Source organism: Orcinus orca, chromosome 11 (genome assembly GCF_937001465.1).
Source record: "Orcinus orca chromosome 11, mOrcOrc1.1, whole genome shotgun sequence".
Taxonomy (NCBI): domain Eukaryota; kingdom Metazoa; phylum Chordata; class Mammalia; order Artiodactyla; family Delphinidae; genus Orcinus; species Orcinus orca.
In genome coordinates, this window is record NC_064569.1 from 22,329,852 (window position 1) to 22,350,544 (window position 20,693).

General features: G+C 40.8%; 1 protein-coding gene across 1 annotated transcript in view; it reads left to right on the top strand.

Moving 5' to 3' along the window:
• The first annotated feature begins 1,536 nt into the window (after nucleotides 1–1,536).
• The window catches only part of STK38L (serine/threonine kinase 38 like), an 82,377-nt gene continuing 63,220 nt past the window's right edge, over nucleotides 1,537–20,693 (top strand). The window contains exon 1 of the mRNA XM_033430204.2: nucleotides 1,537–1,653. The gene's annotated coding sequence lies outside the window, so the exon portion shown is untranslated. The remainder of the gene's footprint in view (nucleotides 1,654–20,693) is intronic.

The window sequence follows — 20,693 nt, forward strand, 5'->3', positions numbered from 1 at the left end:
TAGTTTATTTTATGCCTTTTAAAAACACTGTTCTGAAAAAGGGTCCATAGATTTCACCAAACTTCCAAAAGAGCAGTTGGATCTAATTTGATTCAGTTCAGGTACCTTCAACAACCAGGGGCAATTTATTTGGAATGGCCTCAATTAAGAAACTAAAAGTCGAAGCTTTAGCCTGCCTCATGTTATCCTAGTCTGACACCCTAGACAAGTCCCTATTACTCTAGCTCCATGAAAATAGCACGGCGCATTTGAAAACATAAATTTGCTATATAATACTCCATAAACTGTTCTTAATCCTACCCACTTGAAGTAGTATGTGCGTGGTGGAGGGAGAGAGGTGTACAGGCCTCTGTCGAGCATGTTTGATCACAATTAAACCTCATGCTCGCATATGGCAATTGTCATTTGAGCCTCAACATGACCGTATGATATAGAATGAACTGATTTCCCCAAGAATACACTAATTACCAGGCTACATAGTGCTTTTTCTGCTATCAAGCTATGCATGAAAAAGCACAGAGTGAAAAAAAAAATAGAAGTGATGTTAAGATTCTTCCCTAAGTCTTTTGTACATGTCACCTACTCTTGGTGAAACTTAAAGATAATGATTGGCATCTCTGAATTATATTTTCTGCAAGCACAGTACTAGCTTTGTATACTGTCTTAACAGACTACAAGTAAATGGTATTTAATAAAATCTCCACTATTCAGATAGAAGATAATTTGTCAACAATAATTGGGAACTATTCTCTTGTTTGGCTTGCCCAATATAAACTCAAACGCATCATTTTCCCAAAGCCATCCTTTCTGAGTCATGCTACAGGCAGGTGATTTTCCTCTTAGTTCTCTGATCCTAAATAAGCAGCCCAGTATTGTCAGTTATTTTAGATTTTCCAAGATAACCCAAGCAAGTTTTTCATGAATACCGTGGAGTTATTTTGGTAGCTTTTCCAAATGTGGATCCCTCTCTAGTCTCTACAGTTGAGTCATGATGAAAAGGAAAAGGATCAAGGAAGCTGGGTGGCTTCTAGACGCCACAGCTACTACCTAGGCAACTAGGTCAGTCAATCCATTTTTGTTGATCACATTTTCCTACTCTGCTCTACAGTTATGTTCCAAAAAAATAATTGAAATGATCTCTAAGCCCCTTTCCTCCTCTAACATTCACATTGCATTGTGAAGCATCAAGAAAAACTCTGGCGACATTTAGGACACGTGACTAATGTGGCAACACACTGGGCCACTCTCAAGAGTGGCCTGAACTAGCTTTGAGCAGAGAAGAGGGAAGTGAGGTGAGGCTGATGAGGGAGGGAAACGGTAACTCCCCAAACAACCCCTCCAGGGTCAGTCACGAATTCACTAGGTGCAGGTGGGAGGGGCGGTAGGGGGGCTGGCTGCGTTGACGACAGAAGGCTACTTCCGGCTGTGGTGCGTATGACGTCAGGACCGAGCCAGACCGGCCCAGCCACCTAGAAGCGGAGTAGGGAGGCCTCGCGAGAGTTCAGGGAGGCCGCTCCGAGATTCCGGCGCGGCGGCGGGTCCCACCTCTCGGGGGCGGGGCGAGGGCGGAGCGGGCAGAAGGGAGCGGACTGGCGGCGGGTCGGTTGCGGCCCGTGCGGAGGCTGAGCCGGCCGCTGGAGCGACCGGAGGCAGGTGAGTGCGCGGATGCGGCGCTCCGCGGCGGAGGGGGCTGGGGCGCTCGGCTCGCCGCGCCGGCCCCAACTCTGAGAGCGGGAGCGGTAGACGATCTTAGGTCTCTTTGGCTGTCCAGGGAAAGCCGGGCTAATTTCGGGGCTGGAAATGTCTCCGGTGAAGCTCCGGCGACGGCCTTGGCCCTCTTGTTTCCCGGGGTGGTACTGGCACCGGGTGCCCGGAGAGGTGGCCTCGAGCCCCGGGAGGCATCTTTGTCCTTCCCTGCTCCTTTCGCCTTCCACTCCTCGGCCCCCAAGCACCACGCTCCCGGTCCCTGCCTGGGCTTCATAAACAATAACAAATGTCGCGGATCCTGTCCTGTATCCCCCGCTCTCCCTTCCCTTGCCCTCAGCCGATGCCACCGAGGGGAAGGATTCTGGGCATGGCTCTTAGATTGTGGGGGCTGTTTGTGTACCATTCCTAAAAACTGATGCGTCAGATTGCTAAACATTTCTCAGATAGACACAGTAAAGCTGCCCAGCTCCCAGAAGACACGGAGTGTTCAAAACCGGTCTCAAAATCCGTCCCTACCACTGGAACCCTAGACCCTTCTTTTCAACATCATTTTCTTCCACTCCTTTTTTTCACATTTACTATCGGGGGCAAATGAGTGGTTGTTTGGTATGGGAATAGGGAAGGTTGTGCCCGATTGAGGAGGAGACGTTTCACCTTTAAAAAGTTGTCAGGTTGATAGCAAAAGAACAAACTTTATTTTCAAAACCAGTGGACTCCCGTTTACTGATATTTTTGTTTCGTGGGACCGCTTTTCAGACTGTAAATTTGGAGGAAAGACATAAAAAAAAAAAAAATGGGGAGGGGGACTGGGAGAGCTGGTGGTGCTGGGAGTAGTGGCTTCTCCAAAAAGTGTGATGCTGATGTTATTCACTTGATAAAATGCAAAACCAACGCTCCTGTCTATTTCATGCAACTTGTGATAAGTTTTGATAGAAGCCGATTGCTCGGAGAAGGTGGCCTGAGTATTAGCTTTATTACTACTAGAGTCTGAGGAAACAACTTACAAGTGTTTTAATTATGCCTCCTAGCTGTAAGAAGGGAGTGAGACTTAGTCTTTTGGGGGGTGTGAGTGGGTTGGGGGCTTAAACTTGTCAGGTCTCCCTACTTAAAGGCAGGGTTTATTGTGGTTTAAGCCCAGTTTTGCTTACTGAGGGCAGGTTTTTGAAAGTTCTTTGTCTCAATCATAAATGTATATAAGATACTGGAAACCTCTTTGTGTTTGTGTAGCCTTTCTTTGTATGCCTCAGGATATATAAAACAATTAAGTTTATTATACTCTCTACCCAGTAGCTGAGAGGTATTGTATGTGAATTGGCCATTCTTGTGACTATTTGAGGGGAGAGAAATTAGTCCAAAATAGGATGTTAAATTATGATGACATTTGTTCATTGCATAGGTACGTCAAAGTACCTTTATGTAAAAAAGTCCTAATCTCAAAGGAGGTACAATGGATAAAAATTTTTTTTTTTGGTTTGATCTTTGGTTTGGTTTTAGCTTTGTGGTGTTCTCCTTGTTAAGATGGCTGATAACATTCCCCATTTGGTTGGGTTATGTTTAGAATGAGAAAAAATTGGGTGTAGTTTGTGTAATCCTTTGAAAGGCCGTGCCACTGGGGAATGAAAAAATTAGACTTAGAAAAACCACATTAAATGAGTGCAATTCTTCTTTAGCCTTTTGTTTTTGAGTTTGTTTTAAAATAAATCAAAGAGTAGAGGCCAGGAATATTTATGCAACTAAGAAGGTGTCCTCAGCAGTTTTTATGCCAGAAAAAAATTAATTTCAATAGGTAAGACGCTATAAAAACAAAAGAAGAATTGTACTTTGTAGAAAGCGGTAACAAAGCAAGGGACTCAATTCAGCCATTTGTTTTCAGAAAAGTTCTGTCCTCTCAAAGTAAGGGCAACATCATTATGTTAGCGAAGTAGGATAACACTTTAGAAAGTGTTTTCCCAGTGATCTGGGATAAGTTGGAAGCTTTTTTGTATGTGTGTGGCACTTTTTTGTGAGCGAAAAGAGGGCACAAATCAAAGCCAGAAAGATTGGCATCTCAAAGTAATGTTAAAATCAGCAGATGGTCAAGTTACGATTAAGTAGACTTGACATATGCAGAAATTATGCTACTGTATTTTTATATTAAAAGCACCATAGATTTTTGAATGAAAAAAATGAGAATAAGCTTTTAAAGCATAAGAAATTTTTAAAAATTAATTTAAGAAGATAACCTTGGTCATTAGTTATAAAAATATTAAGTGAATCCTTCTTTCCCCCCACTCCAACCCGTCAAATGTTTAAGTCTTATAACATTTAGCAAGGTATGCCCAGTACTTAAGTGTGCTGATTACATAAAGCTCCTTTCTCCAGGTAAAGGTTTGCTAATTGACAGGATATTGTTGTTCAGAACTTTTAGAGAGAGGAAACTGAAGGGCAACAATGAACAGTATTTGCTGTCCTGTACACTCAGATGAACTGGTCTCTGTCTCCAACGTCATGGGAGGGAAATATACCCAATAACTATAGTACACAATGCATTTTGTGGAGAAGCCAAGGAGGGAGGGGTTAAATTCTACTAGACCAATTAAGGAAGGCTTTCAGTAGAGAAAGGCATTTGTGTAGATGATTTGGATGAGCTAGTCATATGATAAGTCATCATAAGCAAACACTTTATATAATGCTGCTTGCCTCTAAACCCTTACAGTACTAATCTACCTGGGTTTAATCCTTACAGCAACTGTATGGAGTAGGTGTTTTTATTCCCATTTTGCAGACAGGGTAACTGAGGTACCTAGAAAATGGTAAAACAAGGATTCCAACCCAGGCATTCTGACTTATACTTGCATCCCTGTGCTTAACCACTCTCCTTATTTTATCTCCCGCTTTTGTTTTTTTTGTTTGTTTGTTTTTTTGTTTTTTTTGCGGTATACGGGCCTCTCACTGTTGTGGCCTCTCCTGTCGCGGAGCACAGGCTCCAGACGCGCAGGCTCAGCGGCCATGGCTCACGGGCCCAGCTGCTCCGCGGCACGTGGGATCCTCCTGGAGCGGGGCACGAACCCTTGTCCCCTGCATCGTCAGGCGGACTCCCAACTACTGCGCCACCAGGGAGGCCCTATCTCCCGCTTTTGATGACTTTTCTCAGGTCTGTAGTTTCAAAGACTTGATTTGGAAAAATACATTCCTCTGGCACTTAAATTTAGGGATTTGTTTTCTAGAAAGAGCTCCAAGATAGCAAAAACCCAGGTAAATAACTTATTTTTGGCATGTTAGATATTTAATCTCTTTTTGGAAGTTGCTCTTGGTGCAGATTAAATGTAATCATTGAGTGGGACTTTTGATAAATTTGACTTATTACCTAGAAGCAATACCCATAAGGATTTATAAGTGAGAAGTTATAACTATATTAGCTCCTTTGCCTAGTGGAATGTTTGAATCATTGTATATTTGGCTTGTGATTTTTTTAAACCACTTGGCACTGGGTATTTTTTGGATTGAATTGTGAAGTTGGAATTTAGTTAATGATTGACTGTCATTCTCAGCCCTTTCAGTTTTTATTTCCACAAACAGCTAAATTTATAATGCCTGAATCAGTGTTTTGAATAGAGTGTTGTGCATGCTTAAAATGAGAGAAGTTCAATCACTGATACTTTATGTTAGGGCAACTTTGAAAGCTCTCTGGGATTGTGAAATAAAAGGTGCTATAGAATTGCACTGGGCCCAGTATAGGCCTACACAGTAAATGCTTCTTTTTTGAATGAATGGTCCAACTGATCTTGTTTATGAAGTTTCAGGAATGGTTCGTATTTGTTATTGGTTATCTAGGTATTGAAATCACAGTAAACTCAATTGGATTTAAATGTTAGGGAAAAAAAGTATGTCTAGGCAGTGGTAGGGGTACTTACCTGTCCTTACCCGTCTAGCAAGATGGAGACCTTTGTCAGTGCACTGATCGACCATACTCATAGTTTTAAGTAGAGCTCCGGAGGCACAGTCTCTGTGAATGAATATAAGTGTTCTCTCCTTGTGTGAGTGTGGTAGGTTCTAGAAAACCTTGATGACTGTAAAACCTAATCGGAAAAGTGGCAGAACAATAACCAGGATTTAAAGCCCATGTATTTCTATTATTACAATAAGACAGAAATGGCAAGACAAATTTAAGAAATTTTTTCCACACAGCTTGAATTAGCAGTGCTGGCATATTATTTCCATTTACCACCCCCTGATTAATAAAATTTTCAGGATCTTCAGCCCATAATTTCAGGGAGATGCTTTTAAGTCCACTATGCTTTGTTGTAAAAAGTTCCACATTCCTTTAAGTACGGGTTTTGTTTTGAAAGGTTATTCTCAGTAAAAAGGAGTGTGAGTTGGGCAAACTCAAAGAGAAATCAGACACATACTCTCACCTCCTTGCTGATAGAAATTTTGGGGGCATCTTTTCCCATCATAGGCTAGTTTTTTTTTTTTTTTTTTGGTACGCGGACTTCTCACTGTTGTGGCCTCTCCCGTTGCGGAGCACAGGCTCCGGACGCACAGGCTCAGCGGCCATGGCTCCGCGGCATGTGGGATCTTCCCGGACCGGGGCACGAACCCATGTCCCCTGCATCGGCAGGCGGACTCTCAACCACTGCGCCACCAGGGAAGCCCCATAGGCTAGTTTTGTCTGCATTGAAAGTCCACTGAGACAGGTAGCCTCCCTGAGACCTTAGCAGGTACAGGTCAGATAGTGAGCCGACCATTCAGGTTGATGTTGTGTAAATTCAGAAAGGCCTCGAACTTTGGCAATTTGTCTGTGGCTTACGATAGTAGTACTTGTACTGTGCTCAACTTTTAAATTCTTAAACAAGCTCCTTGTCTTCCCCTGAATTAACACCAGACCAGCTGACAACCCAAATTGGTGCTGATTCTCTGGGCACACATATGGAAGGTTTCCTGTCTTCCTTGTCTTTTGCTGATTCTTATTGATTCCACGGGTGTGTAAGTCACTGAGCCCATGTGCAAAGGCAGCATCCATTGCTCTTTCACCTTTTACAGGTATTTGCTATCTCTACATCAGCCTCAGGAGGGGATTCTATTCCTCTTCTTCCTAATTTTGGGGCATTTTTACTGCTTTTGCAATTACCAAATATGATGGAGTTAATAATGGTTAACACCTCAAAATCAACCGCAGATACAACCACTTCCCCAGAATAAAGAACAAGATGGCAGAAACTTAAATGACTCGGCATGATGCTAATACCATCTATTTTGGGCAAGCAGAGTTGCTGTGTCTTTGCTATGGAGCTTCGCTTTCATTCTGTCTATGAATATTTAGAAAATCGAAAGTTCGGAATCAGAGACGCCTCTGTACACATCAATAAGCACCTCTGATTTTTCTTGGTCTTGTTCTTCTGTACAGTCATCGCTCTTCAGCTTTTATGACTCGGAGATTTTGGCTACGCTTCTCTAGATCCTTCTGCCGTCCTGGAGGCACAGGAAGTAATTTGTGCATTTAATATGAAAAATGCTCTGTGTAATCTGTATTTCTCACACACTGTCTCCTAACAGTGGTATGTAGACTTAGCTCTCTGTATATCATCTTCCCCACTGACATGTTCTTGGCTCCTTTTTCTTTCTGAATGTCACCAGTTAGGGTGCAGGTCTAGTAATAATTTTTTTTTTTTTTTTTTGGTACGCAGGCCTCTCACTGTTGTGGCCTCTCCTGTTGCGGAGCACAGGCTCTGGACGTGCAGGCTCAGCGGCCATGGCTCACGGGCCCAGCTGCTCCTCAGCATGTGGGATCTTCCTGGACCAGGGCACAAACCCGTGTCCCCTGCATTGGCAGGCGGACTCTCAACCACTGCGCCACCAGGGAAGCCCCTAGTAATAATTTTATCAACAACAGTAATCATTTACTTAACACTTACTATGCACCAGATATAGTGCTAAATACTCTATATAAATATTATCCCATTTAATCCCCACAGCAACCCTCTGAGTTATTATCTCTACTACTTACAAACAAGGAAACTGAAGCCTAGTGGGGTGAAGGGACCAGGGCCTCATGAGTAGATGAGTAGATAGTTAAGTGGCAGAGTTAGAAACTGATTCCTAAGAGCCAGGTTTGCTTTCTCTTATATTGCTTTATTTTATTACAAAAACTTCTCTTTTGCTATTTAATTTACCTCCTTCTTCTAGTCCCACCTGAATTTTCTTTCTTCCCTGTCCTCCCTCCTTCTTTAGGAGTTATTTACATTTTTGATGTAGAGCATAAATTCTCTTGCGAAAAGTATACAGAAATATTTCAGCTCTCTTCTGATTTCCTATAGAGGGGGATTTACTCTTGGAGAGAGCTTATTGTAAGAATAATACTAGTAACACCTTACATTTGTGTTGTTCTTTAGAGTTTTATAAAGCATTTTTACACATTTTCTTGCTTAATCCTCAAAGCAAACTTAAATTCGGGTCTTTAGATTAAAAGCTGCTACAGGTAGTTTGCTAAGGCTTCTATAAAGTTAGTTGATGAGACAGTTCTTGCCCTAAGCAGTTTTAATGTTGAAATAAATGATATGATCAAATGTTCTGACTTCATTCAAGCCAAATGGGAGCAGATATATATCATTGTAGCCCAGCATTTTCTTAAAAGGTCTTATAGTTTTGAGCTTTGAACTTCTTTTTTGGTCAAAATTGAGAAGTTGGAGCTTTAGTTCTGCATTTTAAATCATAAAATGTTTTAAGTTCTCAATTCTTGTGATTCAGGTGAATGATAGTTAAATTGCTGTCTACCTCATCCTGCACACAACTGTTGGATTTAACTAGAACCATTATGATGAAGGAATGGGGTGGAGGGAGGACAGATATTTTTTCAAAAGTGAAATTAGGACTTCCCTGGTGGCACAGTGGTGGTTAAGAATCCGCCTGCCAATGCAGGGCACAGGGGTTCGAGCCCTGGTCCGGGAAGATCCCACATGCTGTGGAGCAACTAAGCCCGTGTGCCACAACTACTGAGCCTGCGCTCTAGAGCCCGCAAGCCACAGCTCCTGGAGCCCACAAGCTGCAGCTACTGAGGCCCGTGTGCCTAGAGCCTGTGCTCCGCAACAAGAGAAGCCACTGCAAAGAGAAGCCACCGCAATGAGGCCCGCGCACCGCAACGAAGAGTAGACCCCGCTCACCGCAACTAGAGAAAGCCCATGTGCAGCAACGAAACCCAAGGCAGCCAAAAAATACAATACAATACAATACAGTACAATACAATACAATAAAATGTTAGCTTAAAAAAAAAGTGAAATTAAAGAATTGGGGATCCTAACAAGGGCTTGATGGGGTATCTTACAGTAGCACTGTTGTAGGAAATTGGTTATAAATGTTAAAGAATGGATAAGCTGCAAGTATTCACCTCTGGAAAGTTGTGTTATTTGAGAGATCAGAGAGCTTAATGAACCATTTTTGAAATATTATCTTGTGCCAGTATCTTGTTTTATTAAATTTAGTTTTTATTGAGTTGTGGACATATTTACTTAGCTGAGCATTTGTCCATTGACTTGCCCCCATTATGGAAATACCACACCATGTTTGTCCTTCTTAATTTTTCTGTATTTGTCAGCAGGGGCTAATTGTCTGGTTTTGAAGACTAGGGAGTTGCCTTTTGTTGTCTTTTTACAATAGAGATCCATTTCATTTGGACACATCTTTCAAATCTGGTTGAGAATATTCTCCATATGTCCACTATTACCTCGCCAAACAGAATAGACTTTCTATTTTTGTGGCTAGAGTGGAAAAATTTCAGTCTTGAATTGTATGTATTTGACCCACTGATAGTCTTAATACTGGCAAATCCTAAATTAATCACAGACTCAATATTTTAGTGAGGTTAATCATCACACTTCAACATTTATCAGCTATTTTCTGGGCACTGTATTAGGTACCATGGCAAGATAGAGACAAGTAAAACGTATTGCTCTTCTATTTAGAAAGCTTCAATCCAGTAAGAGACAAAATGTATGGGTACAAATAACTGTAATTCAAGCAGAAAGTGATAAGCAAGTAACAGGGCCCTGTGGGAGCAGAGGAAGGAGAGATTGCTTCTGGCTGGAGAGATTAGGAAGGCTTCTTATATAAAGTGAAATAGGAATTGACCATTTATGAGTGAAGGACATGCTAGGCAGAGGGATTAGCATGAGTTGGTAACATCTGTACGACACCTGATAAATTATATGTTAATTATTTACTTCTCTGCCCTATTGGACTTGAGCCCATTCAGTTTAGGGAACAGGTGTTTTTTCAGCTTTTCATTTTCTGCATCATCAACTGCTCAACCTGGTATATTTAATTAAAGTATTATCAATACTTTAGTAATGTTACAGAGGCAAGAGTATACAGAACGGATTCAAGGGGAGAGGGACTGGAAATGGGAAGACCAATGAAGAGACTAATTTAAATAATCTAGGAGATAGATAATGAAGTTCTAAACCATGTGGGATTGGAAAGGAGAGACTTGGATGAATGGGTGATGCCCCTTCATGTTGAGACCTAGGGAGTTCTTGGACTGTGAATTACCTATGAGGTACGTGTCGAGTACCAGGAAATGCAGTGATGAAAAGACATGGTGCGCACTCAGAAAGCAGGCAGGCACCTGTAGGGCTGCTTAGAGGTTTAGAAATAATTGCAGTGTCATGTAGCTGCTGTAATGAAGGAGCACTCAGGGGAGCACCTAAGGAAAGGGAGCACCTATCTGGGAGAATCAAAGAAGGTTTCCAGGGAGGTGGTAGTGTTTGAGCTTAGACTTGAAGGGTGAGTAGGAGTTTTTCAGGCCAAAAAGCAGCAGGAAAACATTATAGCATAGAATGTAAGAGGCTGTTGAGGGATTATTTTAGTGTTGGGGCAAGAGGCTGGATAAGATAAACGAACTTGTCCTAATAAAATAACTTTATTTTTGCTGTGTTTTTCTATATTTATTTTATTCAGCTTTAGCACTCTGAGCTTCTGTAAGGAAGTGTTTCTGTTGCCTCTTACAGCCTTGTGGAAGCACCTCTGCTGTGTTTCGCACTCAGCCTGCTGCCAGGGATAAATGTCTCTTGCTTCCATTTTGTGAAATTAAATAGAAAAGGTAATGACACCATTAGCCAGAGAGATAGAGGAGAAGAAATCCACTAAAACCTTTTTCTTTGATGAGTGCCCGGAGCAAGTAGGGTTGACGTATAAGGAGAATGCGGCATCAGAGCATGGCTTCAGGAGCACTTGACTTGAGGGAGAGGGGATTGTGGTAGGAACATAACTATTTACCTTTCCCATCAAGTTTTATGGCGCCCTAAAAGTTTCCCAGAATTGTAATATCTAGTGCTAAAGTCCTTTTATTCTGGATATAGCCTTTTTTTTTTTCATCTTCTCTATGCTAGCGCTTATTATATTGTAATTACTTAGCATGACTCTAAACTTCAAATGGTGTCAGCCATTGTCTCTAGTTTGCCCTGCTTCCACCTTTTTTGGTCATTTAGAAACCTGCATCTGCAAGTCATGATTCTGAGTCTCGACATTAGACTGCCAGAGCTAAAAAGCACTCAAGGTTTCTTTTCACAAAGGTTTACTTTCTGCAGCCATTTGTTTTTTCTGTCCTGTGAGTTGGGCCACTGACACAGAATATAGTTAAATTGTTTTCTAAGGACAACTGAAAAGTTCATTGTAGGCCCCAGTTAGGTGTATATCAGTTGCATTTCTGGCGGGGGGGTGGGCGGCGGTGTTGACAGCTGTGTTAGCTTTAGTGCCATTAGTGGTAATAAAATCTATGGCCACTACCAGGAGGAAAGCTAAAGGCAGGACAGGGGAAGAAAACGAAGGCTTGCCGAGGGGCGGGAGAGGCATCTTCGGGGGGCGGGAGAAAAGGGGCATATAGTTGACGGAGGTCAAGCACGTCTAACACCCATTCCAGGTGCCACTTGGTGGGGCCAGTGCCATATTTTAAGGTTAAGTTGAGCCGCAAGTAGTGTTGTCTAAAAATGCCCTGGGTGTATTGTGCCAAAAATGACAGCTTGTTTTCATCAAACATTTCTGGATTTAAGTTTAAAAACTTGTTTATGTACCTGTGTCTCTCTGTTTTTAGAATTGAGCAGAAATGGAAACAGAAACCAACACACTTTAAATATTGGTGAAAGTTATAGCTACCTGTCTGAAATGTTAAGACTTAAAACCATAGATTATGTATAGTCCCAGTCAGGTACAAGGTGACAGAAAGGGAAAGGAAGAATAAGTAGGCACATGTGTTTGGGTAAAACTGCATCCTGATACCAGCCATATAACTGGACGCATAGAGGGGAAAGTAGGATAAGAAATTAGCTCTAGAGCCTGTGTTTTCCTTTCTAGGTCAACACAGGTCCTCCTTCCCTTTATGAAAACATTATCAAATAAGAAACTTGTTCTTCAAAATGTTTTTTCATCATTGGACAAACAAAGCCAAAGAATAAAAATAGGTATGATTTTAGTTTTTCTGTTAACAGTGATAAAAAGTTTTCTCAGATTGTAAGAAATACTGGATTGAATTAAAGTCTTTGACTCAGAGTTGAAAGATGCTGTAGAGGTCAAACAGTCCAATTCTCTACTGTGAATTCCCTCTAATCCCTGGTAAGTGGGTGTTTAGTCTTTGCCTAAAGATTTCAGTTCCTCACCTAAAGATAAGAAACTTAACAGATCACAGCATTGCTGACTTTCATTCTCTTCAGTGGTTGGTGTTCTCCAACCTTCTGTCTCCAATCCTCTTCTCACTCCACACACTCTGGGGTCTGGATGATCTCATATGCTCCGATATCTTCTTCTTTGACAACCCTGTGATGATGACTTCCAAATCAGACCCTTTTCTGAGCTTGAGACCCCATGGTCCATCTCTTTCCTAGATATCACCACCTGGGTGTTTTCCGCAAGAGTCAATGTTATCTTCTCCTTTCCCAGAATCTTTCTCATGCTTCTTACCTCCTCCAATGCACGATGTTATTCTCTCTTTGGTTGCCCCAGCCATAAACCTGGAAATCATCCTTGACTCCTCTTCTTGTTTATCCCTCACATCCAGTTATTTATTAAGTCCTCCTTACTACCTCTTGAATTCTATCCATCTCAGCCCTTTTTCAGTGTCAGTATCTTCACGTGGACTCCAAATTACTAAAATAGCCATCTCTCTGCTACCAGTCTTGCTGTCTTCCGTTTTCTATGTGGCTGCCAAAAGGGTTCTCCTAAAATGTAAATCTGATTATGTAACTCCTACAGTTAAAATTTCCAATGATTCCCCATCGCCTCCTCCAGATTCCTTAACATGGCATGCGAGCCTGAGTCCCTTTAAGAAGTGGTGCCCTTTTGCTTTTCTAGCCTTATCTTTCATTACTCCCTCTACACACCTCTGCAGCTGTACTGAACCTCTAGCTTTCTCTGACCTTGGGTCTTACATGCTACTTTCTGGAATGCCCTCTCCCATACTCTTCTGGGTAACTCCTGTGCTTTCTTTAGTACTCTGCTTAGGCATCTCCACTTTCAGGGATGCCTGCCTTGACCTCCCACCTCTTGTTCAGGGTTAGGTGCTCCTCCTTTGCTTTCCCACAGCATCTTGTGCATCTCTCTCATGACACTTTTTATATCTTAAAACCCAATTATAGCTAACATTGTGAACATTTATCGTGTGCCAAAACTTACTGAGCTTTTTCTATGTGCCAGGCATGGAACAGTGTAAATTGGAAAGTTCTTCCTTATGCAGCTTTCAACTGGTTGTCATCACAGAATTAGAGAGAATTTTGTATCACTGTAAGAGTGATGTTTGAGGACAGCTGTCTTATGCCTTCTCTGTTTCAGGCTAAGCGTGCTCATTTAATTTGTTCAAATATCATGGATTCCAGACTTCTTACCTTCCTGGCCACTCTCCTCCATATGTGTTACATTTCGTTAGTTTTCTCTCTTAAAATGTGTGGTTCAGTTTTAGATAAACTACAGTTGTCATAAAGAGAAGCAGAACTTCACAGGTCTGTAGTATCTGGATATATAGATTGTCATATTTAAGATATAGATCTCACTTTTCCAGGTACATAGATGTGAATTTGTGTGTTTGTGTGTGTGTGTGTGTGTGTGTGTGTCCAGAAATACTCAGGATTCTAGAATTTACTTACATTTAGCAAGTGACCAGGAGACTGACATAGAAACAAAAATGTCAGCTAATGAATTTGTTAGTATCACTGTGAGTAGAACGGAAGCTTGCATCATTTGATCAGCGCACTGTCACCTCAGTAGAACAATCTACGTAGGAAGTGGTCATTCTAATCAAAATGGGTCATCCTCGTGAGGAGTGTCACTAAGCCAGAATAGCTGATGGAGCCTCTTTTTTATAAGGAGGCACCTGCCCAGCACTGCTCTGGATATGGTCAGCCATCTCCACCTCAGACAATGTTAGGGGAATGCAGGCAAAACCTTGCTTGTTAAACTCCTGCTTCCCCCGCCCCCTAGATTAATGGAACTCTTAATGTAACTCTTAATTAATGTAACTCTTCTATTAACACACTCTTTCCTTTAGCCAGAAGAAAAGCAATTGACAAGGTTTCAGCTTTCTTAATTCACATTCTAATCCTGCCTCCCAGAAAGTACACCCTGCTCACTTTTGATTGCATTGGGATATTCTCAAATATTTTCAATTACACATTTTCTTGGAATTACTATCTAATTGATTTGTTTCATGCTGTTATTACTCCCAGAGAGGACTTAATTTTCAAATTACGAGAACATTTTACTTTGTCCCTTCACACTGTCTATAGAGCATTGCCGACCATTGAAAGCTTCTCCAGGTATGAGCCCAACAATACAGCAAAGAGTATGGCATTCACCGTGCTTCTTCCTAACCTGTGTCTGTTAACTCAGCCTAAGATTAAGGTCATGTAAGTTTTGGGGGCAGTCATTCCACACTTTAATTTGTGGCAAGCTTTATTCAACAAAAACTTTAGTTGTTCTTTATGTATATAACAGTTTATCACAATTTATACTTAGCATTTGATTGCTTTTGAATCCAAATATAATTTTTCCCTTCTCTCTATTCAATTTCACTTGTTAAAGTTAACCTTCTGTAAAAATTAGTTTGGATTCTGACTCTGCTGCCCCACTTTTGATTATTCTCTAGGATCTATTCATCCTCATGTTTTGATAAGGATGTCGTCAAAAGCTTTATCTGGTTCATTGGTAATATAACTGTCTAAGCCCAGTGAGCCTTGCAGAACTTTCTTATGAGCATTCTGGGTTTTGTTGCTTAATCAGTTATCAACACATCTATTACTCAGCCCATTTTTCTTCATCTTTCTCCCTTACCCCTCTAAAAAGAATTGGAGAGTGGAGCTTGTTAAGTACCTTTCAGAGAGTCACATAGATTGTTTGCCTTGTAGATTTGCCAAGAAAAGAAATAAAGTTACTGGGCAAGACTTGTTCCTCCTGAATCCTTGCTGATTTTTAGCGATCACCCACCTTTGTGCTGTGTGACCACCTAGAGGGATGGGATAGGGCGAGTGGGAGGGAGGCTCCAGAGGGAGGGGATATATGTATACATATAGCTGATTCACTTTGTTATACAGCAGAAACTAATACAACATTGTAAAGCAATTATACTCCAATAAAGATGTTTAAAAAAATTAATCAAGGCTAGTTTAACTAGAATTCTGTTCTTGAGAACTTGCTGAAACGTATGACATATCTTATCTTTTATAGTCTCAAGCGGGATTTACTTTTCTCTGAACTTTTTGTAATTTTTGTTCCCTAGTTATGTCCCACATTCCCATCCCTAGCCATTGTAACCAACTTCAGAATTACTCTGAGGTTTCCCAATTAATCGTTGCCATTTAATCGGCTAATTCCTTCCTAGTGGTTGCATGCATATCCAGAATGTTTCTTTCCCTATGTGAGAGATGGAAGGCTAAGCGAGGCATTTATCAGATGCCTTGATTTTTAGCTGTGGGAGAATTCTAGCAGATATCCCAAATGTCGAAGTCCCCATTACAGCTCAGTTTGTCTCTATGTCAGCTTCAGTCTCTAACATATTCCAAATCAGCAGTTCTTTTTTTTTTTTTTTAACATCTTTATTGGAGTATAATTGCTTTACAATGGTGTGTTAGTTTCTGCTTTATAACGCTTTATAGCAAAGTGAATCGGCTATACATATACATATATCCCCATATCTCTTCCTTATTGCATCTCCCTCGCTCCCACCCTCCCTATCCCACCCCTCTAGGTGGTTACAAAGCACCGAGCTGATCTCCCTGTGCGATGCGGCTGCTTCCCACTAGCTATCGATTTTACATTTGGTAGTGTATATATGTCCATGCCACTCTCTCACTTTGTCACAGCTTACCCTTCCCCCTCCCTGTGTCCTCAAGTCCATTCTCTAGTAGGTCTGCATCTTTATTCCTGTCCTGCCCCTAGGTTCTTCATAACCATTTTTTTTTAAGATTTCATATATATGTGTTAGCATATGGTATTTGTTTTTCTCTTTCTGACTTACTTCTCTCTGTATGACAGACTCTGGGTCCATCCACCTCACTACAAATAACTCAATTTCATTTCTTTTTATGGCTGAGTAGTAGTCCATTGTATATATGTGCCACATCTTCTTTTTTTTTTTTTTTTTTTTTTCTGTACGCGGGCCTCTCACTGTTGTAGCCTCTCCCGCTGCAGAGCACAGGCTCCGGACACACAGGCTCAGCGGCCACGGCTCACGGGCCCAGCTGCTCCGCGGCATGTGGGATCTTCCCAGACCGGGGCACGAACCCGTGTCCCCTGCATCGGCAGGTGGACTCTCAACCACTGCGCCACCAGGGAAGCCCGTGCCACATCTTCTTTATCCATTCATCTATCGATGGACACTTAGGTTGCTTCCATGTCCCGGCTATTGTAAATAGAGCTGCAATGAACATTGTGGTACATGACTCTTTTTGAATTATGGTTTTCTCAGGGTACATGCCCAGTAGTGGGATTGCTGGGTCATATGGTAGTTCTATTTTTAGTTTTTTAAGGAACCTCCATACTGTTCTCCATATTGGCTGTATCAGTTTACATTCCCACCAACAGTGCAAGAGCAAACCAGCAGTTCTTTATGCTTCTCCTTTTCCACCATCGCTCTATTCCAGTTCAGAGTCCCATACCATCAAATCTCAGCGATGCTTAGTGGTATTATATTAACTTGTTTTTAAAATGTCAGTTTTCTTTATTTAATACCATATTCTGAACATGGGTTTGCAGGGACCTAAGACCACATTGTTGCTCACACCCTTCCCATTTCTTTTTCTGCAGTAAATAATTTGTTAGACCCTACGCATTATTGTCATTTTTTCTTTAAGAGTATGACCAGCTTCTTTCGTAGTTACGGTAATATCTGGACTTTTTCTACCGCTGCTTCCATTTTAAGCTTAAAGTCCACTTGATCAGTGAGTCAAAATTACATAGTAACTTCTGGGAATATATTCAAAGGAAACAAAAACACTAACTGGAAAAGATATCTGCACCTCCATGTTCAAGCAGCATTATATACACTAGCCAAGATGTGGATATGACCTAAGTGTCCATCAGTGGATGAATAGGTGAAGAACTTATACACGCACACATACACACACACACACACACACACACCACACACTAGACAATTTCTGAAAAGTGAAATGTAAATGAGGTTGGAGAAATCAAGAAAAGCTTTGTAGAAGAGGGAATATTCATTAGGTTCTTTAAATATAAGTAGAGGGGAAGGGAAGGGCCATTTTTATGTTTAGATATATCAGGGCTTGGTGGTAAGATTGATTATGGCATGTCTGTTGGTTGATGAGGGATGAGACCGGAAAATAATGGAAAATAAAGTTAAGTAGTAAGGGTGGAGCCAAATTATGGGGTTTAATAAAAGCCAGGCAAAGAAATTTAGATTGGAATGGAAAAAAGGGGGTGGCTTTAAAAGTTTTTGAGCCTAGGAATGACATCATCCAAATTCTGTATAAGGAGCTGTGATTTAGCAAAGGGAGAGAATGGCATCAGGAAGACCCACTTGAATACTGGTACAGTCATGTTACTGACAGTGAGTGCAGTCAGGGCCTGGACTGCATGGTGATGGAAGTAAGAATGATGAGTAAGATGGGATGGGAGAGAGATTTCAACAGGTTTTATTGATGAACCTGAAATGGGAAAGGGAGAGATGAATTAAGGCTGCTTTCTAAGCTATCTGATTGGGAGAAAGGTTAGTGCCATGGCTAGAAATGGGGTTGTTAGAAGATGGGCTGTGGGGGAAGAGTTATGTATTTACTTTCAGACATAATTAAATATGAGTTACCTGTAAGGTGTTTAAGTTGAAATGACAGCAAGAAATATGAGACTGCCAGTAGGGTGAAGAGATAACAGGGTGTGTTACTCAGGTGTATTGCTCATCCTTGTAGAGTATGGCTTAAAGGCATAGGGAAGGGTGACTCCTCTCCCTGAGAGTTCAAAGACAAAGTCAAGGACTGGCATTCATGGATAACTTCTTACAGATAAATCTGAAGAGATTCTAGTATTCGTATTGGTTGAAATTACTTTAAAAGTAATTTTTTTCCCCTTGGTGATGAAAGGCATGTAGTGATATTTCAGGAAATTAGAAAATTTGAAAAGGTATCAAGGAAAAATATATAATTATTAACAGTACTTTGGTGACTTTCTTTCTGGTCTTTTTCTTATGCATACAAAGAAATAGAAAATATACATCTATGTATATATGCATGTGATACATATATGTACATATGATCATATACTTTCTTTTTTTATTTTTTATTAAAAAAAATTTTTATACATTCTTTTTTTAATATTCTTTACCATTATGGCTTATCATAGAATACTGAATATAGTTCCCTGTGCTATACAGTAGGACCTTGTGGTTTATCCATTCTACATACAAAAGCTACATCTGCTAACCCCAACCTCCTACTCCATCCCTCCCCAACCCTCTAGGCTCAGGTTTTTTGTTTCTTTTTTTATACAGCAGGTTCTTATTAGTCATTAATTTTATACACATCAGTGCATACATGCCAACCCCAATCTCCCAATTCATCACACCATCACCACCCCCGCCCCCCCACGGCTTTCCCTCCCTGGTGTCCATACGTTTGTTCTCTACATCCGTGTCTCAATTTCTGCCCTGAAAACTGGTTCATCTGTACCATTTTTCTAGATTCCCCATATATGCGTTAGTATACGATATTTGTTTAACTCTTCCTGACTTACTTCACTCTGAATGACAGTCTATAGATCCATCCACGTCTCAACAAATGACCCAGTTTAGTTCCTTTTTATGGCTGAGTAATATTCCATTGTATATATGTACCACATCTTCTTTATCCATTCATCTGTCGATGGGCATTTAGTTTGCTTCCATTGACCTGGCTATTGTAAATAGTGCTGCAGTGAACACTGGGGTGCATGTGTCTTTTTGAATTGTGGTTTTCTCTGGGTATATGCCCAGTGGTGGGATTGCTGGATCATATGGTAATTCTACTTTTAGTTTTTTAAGGAACCTCCATACTGTTCTCCATAGTGGCTGTTTCAGTTTACATTCCCACCAACAGCACAAGAGGGTTCCCTTTCCTCCACACCCTCTCCAGCATTTGTTGTTCGTAGATTTTCTGATGAAGCCCATTCTAACTGGTGTGACGTGATACCTCATTGTAGTTTTGATTTGCATTTCTCTAATAATTAGTGATGTTGAGCAGCTTTTCATGTGCTTCTTGGCCATCAGTATGTCTTCTTTGGAGAAATGTCTATTTAGGGCTTCTGCCCATTTTTGGACTGGGTTGTTTGTTTTTTTAATATCGAGCTGCATGAGCTGTTTATATATTTTGGAGATTAATCCTTTGTCCATTGATTCATTTACAAATATTTTCTCCCATTCTCAGGGTTGTCTTCTCGTCTTGTTTATGGTTTCCTTTGCTGTGCAAAAGCTTTTAAGGTTCATTAGGTCCCATTTGTTTATTTTTGTTTTTATTTCCATTACTCTAGGAGGTGGATCAAAAAAGATCTTGCTGTGATTTATGTCAAAGAGAGTTCTTCCTATGTTTTCCTCTAAGAGTTTTATAGTGTCCGGTCTTACATTTAGGTCTCTAATCCATTTTGAGTTTATTTTTGTGTATGGTACTACGGAGTGTTCTAATTTCATTCTTTTACGTATAGCTGTCCAGTTTTCCCAGCACCACCTATTGAAGAGACTGTCTTTTCTCCATTGTATATCATTGCCTCCTTTGTCATAGATTAGTTGACCATAGGTGCGTGGGTTTATCTGTGGGCTTTCTACCTTGTTCCATTGATCTGTTTCGCTTTTTGTGCTAGTACCATATTGTCTCTATTACTGTAGCTTTGTAGTTTAGTCTGAAATCAGGGAGTCTGATTCCTCCAGCTCCGTTTTTTTCCCTCAAGACTGCTTTGGCTATTCGGGGTCTTTTGTGTCTCCATACAAATTTTAGATTTTCTGTTCTAGTTCCGTAAAAAATGCCATTGGTAATTTGATAGGGATTGCATTGAATCTGTAGATTGCTTTGGGTAGTATAGTCATTTTCACAATATTGATTCTTCCAATCCAAGAACATGGTATATCTCTCCATCTGTTTGTGTCATCTTTAATTTCTTTCATCAGTGTCATATAGTTTTCTTCATACAGGTCTTTTGTCTCCCTAGGTAGGTTTATTCCTAGGTATTTTATTCTTTTTGTTGCAGTGGTAAATGGGAGTGTTTCCTTAATTTCTCTTTCAGATATTTCATCATCAGTATATAGGAATGCAAGAGATTTCTGTGCATTAATTTTGTATTCTGCAACTTTATCAAATTCGTTGATTAGCTCTAGTAGTTTTCTGGTGGCATCTTTAGGATTCTCTATGTATAGTATCATGTCATCTGCAAACAGTGACAGTTTTACTTCTTTTCCAATTTGTATTCCTTTTATTTCTTTTTCTTCTTTGATTGCCGAGGCTAGGACTTCCAAAACTATGTTGAATAATAGTGGTGAGAGTGGGCAACCT